The 7,015-nt window shown below is 54.2% G+C and overlaps 1 long non-coding RNA gene across 1 annotated transcript; it reads left to right on the forward strand.

Annotated features, from left to right (window-relative positions):
• Nucleotides 1-4,071: 4,071 nt before the first annotated feature.
• Nucleotides 4,072-6,742, forward strand: LOC311609005. Its single transcript, XR_014783225.1, has 3 exons — nt 4,072-4,206; nt 5,748-5,860; nt 6,526-6,742. It is a non-coding gene; the product is annotated as an uncharacterized lncRNA (long non-coding RNA).
• Nucleotides 6,743-7,015: the final 273 nt, after the last annotated feature.

Here is a 7,015-nt window from a genome sequence, read left to right on the forward strand (position 1 = left end):
AGACAGAAGCAGTAGACGTGGAAATCCGACACGATGGTGGTTGTGGTCATCAAGGGAGCAACCACTGAACCTAGACTAGACATGGTGACGTAGTCTTGTTTTCTGTTGCTATAACGCAACACCACAGAGAGAATAATGAATATAAAGGGTAGAGAGATTATTTAGAGGCTGAAAAGCCCAATGGCAAAGCACCCACAGCCAAGGAAAGAAGGTTTCAGAGCCAAAGTGAAGCCGACTATGGGCACCTGTGATTGGAACCTAAGTACCTGTTGGCTAAAGGATGGATATTGATGGTTATCCCCGCCTCCAGCTTTTAGCTTGTGCAAACTGTGGTCAGGGAAGAACTTTTTGCAAGGTCTGGCTTTTGGCTTGGGGACGTGATGCCTAGGAGCCCAGTGGGCTGGAGAGACGTAGGTTGCAGGAGTCCACAGGTAGCTCTGTGGACCGTGTAGTAGAGGTTGGAGGCAGAGAACGAGTCTTGGACTGCACTACTGAAAACATTCTTGCTTTTGTTTGTTTGTTTGTTTTTCAAGACAGGGTTTCATAGCCCTACCTGTCCTGGAACTCGCTCCGTAGACCAGGCTGGCCTCGAACTCAGAGATCCCCCTGCCTTTGCCTCCTGAGTGCCAGGATTAAATGTGTGCGCCACCCCCAGCTACTGAAACCATTCTTAAGGCTGGGAACTCAGCATTAAGGGGCTCAGGTGATGGTACGCTCCTAAGAAGGCAGGCCTGTAACATGCAGACTCTGTGATGGTCCCCTACTCCTGTCAGAGTGGGCTGAGATGACGTGTGCGGCTCCTCAGCACTGTTCCAGCCCTCTAACCATACCTCCCATCACGGCTGGCTGGCCAAGCTCACTCCTGCTCCACCCTCGTGTTGCCTGTTGGACCCAAATCCTTGCACTCAATGCTCTGCTCATGACCAGACCTGCTGCAAAACCCAGAGTGTGCTCCCAAGACACACAGGCTCCCAGAAGCCCCCGCTGTCTTTTGCCTCGCCTCGGAAGTGTTTCTTCCACAGGCTGCTCTGTTAAACACTTCATTTCCCAGGAAGAACCTGATTGGTGCCTGTCCTCACTCCTGCTAGCTGCTGCAAAGTCCTAGAAGAAAGATACACAGTGGGAAAGAGTGCGTGGGTTTCAGCCCTTGAAGAAGTTGAGGCCTGCAGTGAGCTGAGGTCTGATCTCTGGGCCTCTAGCACGTTGACCACCCTGATGCCCAAGCCTGGGAAGGCCCCCTTAGAACAGAGCTCACATCTGACTAACGTCTCCGCATCCTCAGAATGGAGCAGCGTCCAGCCTTAAGGGACTGAAATTCTAGTCAAGGAAAATGTTTGACTGACACCTGGCTAGTGGCACATGCCTGTAATCCCAGCGCTTAAGGGAGATGGAGGTGAGAGAGTCCGGAGTTCAAGGCCAGTCTGGAGTACGAGACCCCCCTGAGAGGGGTGGGGGGGGGAGAGAATAGAGTTAACTGCGAAAAGGTTTGTCTTCATAACTGCCAAAATATTTAGGACTGTTGACATTTCAAGGCAAATTTAAAACATATTCTGAGAACTTAGGAACACGGAAAGCAATCTCGTTGGGGGGGGTGGGGTAGGGGTGGGGAATACGGTTTGGACTGACAAATCAATTCCCACGGAGGGTAAACGGACTGGAGTTTGGATCTCCAGAACCCAAAGAGTTAGTCAGGCAGGCCTAGTGGCCCTCCAGTAATCCCAGGGCACAAGACGAAAAGAGACAAAGGACCCCTGGAGCAAGCCAGCTAGCCGATCAGCCAAAAGTTAGAGCTCCAAGTTCAGCGAGAAACCTTGCTGCAGTATAGATGGGATTGCAATTGAGGACACCCGGTGTCCACCTTAAGGCTTCCTAAATCCTACTTCCCACTCTGAGCAACACTGAACTGAAACGAGGGTGGCCATGAAACTTCCCAAACTTACACCATTTCCCCGTGAGCCACCTCCTCCTAACGTACCGCCATCAATCTAGAGACCTTTATTCAGTCTCCCCACGCCAGCTCTGGCAACAACGGGGAAGTCCCTTGGGAATATGGCCCTGACTTCCCTGACTGGATGCTCTGTGTCCGTTCCTTCAGGACTAGACTAGACTCGGAGACACACACCTCCCACTTCCGGACCCCACCTATCCTCCAGCACACCGAACGAAGGTCAGAAGGTCCATCTTTTTTGCTGGCAGAGAGTTCCTGAGCTCGTTAAGAAACCTGACCCATACTCTCTCTCCTTAGAGAGGGAAACCGAAGCTCTACGGCGTCCCCAAGTAACTTCCCCAAGGCCACCCAGCAAACGAGCCGTAGAATTGCCTTTTATCGTGGAATCAAGTGCTTCCGGAAGTTTCCGGCTCTCCGGAACTTCTTCCCTTCTACTCTCCAGAAGGTTTCCAGTCCTACTCTCAGCCCAGCCAGGTGCATATTAGCATAAAACATCCCTAGGTGGGACTCTTTCCGCCCTGGCGGCTCCCACGCCCGCGCCTGCTGCCGGGCCTTGGCCTCAGGCTGGGCACCCTCGCCTCGCCTCCGTAGGGTTCCAGCACCTGCCGGGAGGCGCGGGAAACGCTCGCCCCGGCACAGCATAGCCTCCTGGGCTGGGCCCGCTGCCCAATGCTCGCAGCGCTCCTGAGTATGGGGAGGCTTGATTGACCTTGGCAAAAGGCAGCCAAGCTCCCAGAGGCCTGCCCCTCAACTCGCCGGCGCCAGGGCTCTGGTTTCTTCCGCCAGTACCTCTCTCGCGCTCGCCCAAGCGGGACCTTGGGGAGGGGTCCTGGGAGGAGCCCAGTCCGACCCCTACTGCGTCCTGGGCGGCCCGAGACCAGCTAGTTGTTAGCGTCTTCCTGCAAATTAAGCCGTCTCGGGACTCTCCATCCGGAGGGCATTGGGCGGCAGCTGATGTCTCAGCAGATCCGCTGTTTTCTGAACCAACTCAAGCCAGCTCTGGGTCAAGAGGGATAGCAACTTGGGCCCTCCGCTAACCCTGATCTAGCTAGCCAGCAACGGTTTCCAGTGGTTTCTGCACCATCAGCACAGCAGACCAGAGGACGTATCCAGATCACCGGTTGCCACTTCTTCACAGACGTCGGTGGTCCTTAGACAACGCAGCCGCCTCTCTGTTTTCCCACGTGTGATTCCGGGCAGTAGCATTCATTGTCTTGTTTGTTTGGCAGGCTGGTTTTCCTTTACATCCACGAGGCATCCTCAAAGCACACTACAGGGCCTTCGCATCCTCATCCAAAGGGCTTTGAGAACTCTGGAGCATAGCTCAACAACGCCGCCCGCCCAGTCTCTGCCGTTTTTTCTGTGAAAAGAACTTTGAAGCCCTCACTCTTCGATAGGAGCAGGATGAGAGAACTTAATATGCTTTAAAGAGTGAGATGAAGAATTTTGGAACACAGTTGTGTGTTCCGGGGGGCGGGCGGGGGAGGAGAGGGGAAAAAAAATGCTCAACTCCAAGATTTTCCCAGGAAACAAAACTCAAATGAAAGACCGGTTTCCAGTGTCTGCCGTTTTACAAGCAATGTGGTTTGTTGTTGCTTAATTACGATCAGACCCATTTTATAGAGGCAACTGAGGCCTGTAAAGTCACGCCTCAAGATTACAGACTTCTAGAAACAATGGCACTAATGACGGAATCCGCCCATTGCATTCTAAGTCCTGTGCTTTCTCCCTCCCCCCCCCCTCAACTGCCTTTGGGCATGACTATTTTGAGCAAGTTAGGATTTCTGTACTTATCACTAGCTCCTTGGTATTGGAAATTAAAAAGAAAGAAAAAAGAATAACAAAAGTCTAAGGCCTGCTTTAACTGTGCTGAAGGAAACAGAATGTAAAGTATCTTAACTGTCCCTGGGTTCAAAACAGGCAGGTGGGGGCGGGGGAGGGGGCGGGGGGGGGCCCAGACAAGGAATGTGAGATGCCAGCAGCTGAAGCCAATGAGTGTCTTCGTAAGTCCTCAGGTCCCCTCTGGCTGTAGCCAGGCGAGCCTCAAACACAGCCCCTTCAAGCCCAGAACTGGGACAAACGTCACCTTTCCAAACATTCCACACTTGAGACCCATAGTGTCCACCCATAGACGGCTTGCGGAGGATGCTTGGTCCACAGGTGGCCCAGCGCTAGGAATGTGTATGCGCCCTGGGGTAGATGTCCGGCACCCAGGGCAAGAGGCACCTCCACGGAAGAGACAGACAGGCATTCAGAGGGTGAGGCAGGGAGACAAAGGTGGGGAGGAAGCGCAAAAACGACGTGGAAGCTCGGGAACCCAGGGGGAACAAGGGAGCCATTCAGAGGGCCAGAGAGCAAGGGGAGGCCTCTAGGGAGAGAGGAGAGACAAACAGACAAGAGGCAGGAAAGGAGGAGAGAGAGAGGGCCAAGGGGGAAAATGTGGAGGAGTGGGGAGCTCCCGCAGAAACTCAGACTAGAGAGCAGAGAAGGCGGGAGAGGGCTGTAGCAGAAGGGGAGACCGGTGCGGGGCGGGGGGAAGCTGAGGGGAGAGCGCAAGGAGGCGGGGGGGGGGGGGGGAGGGCTGAAGGATCGGGAAGGGAGAGAGGGAGGGAGCGACGCCCAGGAGAGCTGAGGGGCCCGGCGGTGGGACGGCGTGCTAAGCCTTTTCTTTCGCGTTTTTTGGGGTGGGCGGCGGATCTCCGCCGAGATAACCCAGCCAAGCCCCCTGCCCCCCATCCCAGCGAGGGGCCGCAGCTGTATAAATATCGGGGGTGGGGGAGCCGGGCTGCTGCCCAGGGGTCAGCGACACCGGAGAAGGCTTTGCTGTCATTAGCTAATTGAGCCCCAGATGTTAAGAAAAGGTTACGTCCTCCTCCGGAGAGTTTTTCTTTTTAAACACTTTACACAGAGTCCTCGGCCAAAATGTCCAGGAGGACGCTTCCCGCCTGGGCCTCCGCTCCCGCCCTGCTCGGCCGGTTGCAGGGGAATCCCAGTGGCCTGCTCGGAGGAACGGCGGGGACCACCGGCGGCGGAGCCAGCCCTGGGGCCCGAGCGAAGGCTGAGGGGAGCGGGGACCCGAGGAGCCCAGCTCGCGGACTCCTAATCCCACTGAAGGCTGCAGATCAAAGGCGCTGGTGCGCGCCGAGGGCGGGTGGGGGCGGGGCGGGAGGGCCAGCGGCCAAGCTGAAGCTCCCGAGCCTAGGACCCAGACTGTCACCAGGGTGAGCTGGCCGGGCTGCCTCTAGTGCGTCTCGGAAAGTCGTCAAAGCGCCCCCACAGGGCTTTCATGGAACAGAAAAAGGGGGTGTGGTGCTTGGCTTCCAGAGAACAGAACTACACATAAGCCAGGCACTTGACAAGTATTCTTTCAATTAATCCTTACAGTAATCGAATGCTTTAAAACTCCTTATTATACTTAGTTCATAAAAGAGAAAAACAGAGTCCCAAAGGTTAATAGAACTTTTTGTCTTAGAACACTCGCTTGCATGGGACAGGCTTGAAATTATACTCAAGGACACACTCGCTCCCCCCTCCCCCGCTTTTCAGTTCTCTCATCCAGCCCCTCTCCCGAACCCTCTTCTCTCTTGTCCTCTTGTTTTGTCCTTCCAACCCCCTAAGCACCACAAGAACAGAGCCACCCACCTGTGGCCCTGGCTCATGGGGGAGGGGAGAGAGCATGGTGCCAAGGGCGTGCCATCGTGGCAACAGCTACGGGCTAAATGTGAGGGATGGGGCTGGGCAAACATGTGCCCGGGTTGAATCGCAGCTGAAAGAATGTTCGCTCGGCCCCCCCCCCCAGAGGTGGGGCTCTCGTCTCAGAATAGAACCAAGCAAGTTGGAGCTGGAAGGGGCCTTCAGGAAGATGGGAGCCACCCTTCTTGTGTGACAGATGGGAAGGCTGAGACCCAGGAAGTAAGTGCCACCCCACACCACATAGCTAGCCGGTGGGGTGAGAGCAGGAATAAAGCCTAGGCCCACAGCAGTGGGACCTTTGTCTCTTCAGCAATACCCCAAAAGGTAGCGTTATCGTCCCATTGTAGAGGTAAGGGAGTTGACTTGAAAAAGCTGAGTGGTGGCGCACACCTTTAATCCTAGCACTTGGAGAGACAGAGGCAGGTGGATTGCTGTGAGTTCAAGGCCAGACTGGTCTACAAAGTGAGTCCAGGGCAGCCAAGGCTACACAGAGAAAACCCTGTGTCAGTGGAAAGAAAGAAAGAAAGAGAGAAAGAGAGAAAGAAAGAGAAAAAGCTAAGTGAGCTCAAGGTCCCATAGCGAGAGGTGACAGAGCTGGTTTCCAGCCCAGGTCTCGTTATTCCAAGGAACTTTCCTTTGCACACCTCCACAATGTAAGACCAAGTAAGGAGGGGAGGATGGGGGGGGGACGTCATGAGTAAAGACAGAAAGGACAGGAGCTAGGAAAGGTCCAGCCTACACCTTTAGGAGCCAGATCCTTGCTCCATCACATCCCTCAGTCTCTGTAGACTGCTGCTTTGAGGGTGAGGGTGTGTGCGGCAGCTAGCTGATGCCCCTGCTGGGCTATGAGGGTCTTATGACGTAAGATAAACCTGGATCCACAGGCTCTCGTTGGATGCTCTGGGGCAGGAGGTGCCCAGCTGCTTTGTCCCAGACTTTGCCCTGCTTCCCCCGAGGATGCTATCTCTCCACCAAAGGATGCGCCCTCCCAGCTCAGCTCCACCCAGACTGCAAAAGCATCATCCTCCCACTGCCCCCTTCCTCAATCTCCATCTACAGTCCTGTCCAATCTCTGTGCACATCCCTAGTGACTGGGTTTTAATTGTTCATTCATAAATACAGTCATCAAAATTGTACTGGTCCCTATAACTCCATGCAGGCAGCTAGTATGCAGCCAACTGCCTTTTTGGGAGCCTTCAGTCTGGAGGAAGGCTGAACCAGCCAAATGTAAATATAATATGTTTGTAATTACACCCTGGTGTTACACTTGTAGCTAGTAGGCGCTTTAAGAGGTTGTAGCAATAACACCGTATTATGGGATGACTACTGAGAGAGCAGAAGGCTAAAATTAATAATGGTAATAATTTTAAAAAG

Source organism: Acomys minous (assembly GCF_964271855.1).
Source record: "Acomys minous genome assembly, chromosome: 11".
NCBI classification, from domain to species: domain Eukaryota; kingdom Metazoa; phylum Chordata; class Mammalia; order Rodentia; family Muridae; genus Acomys; species Acomys minous.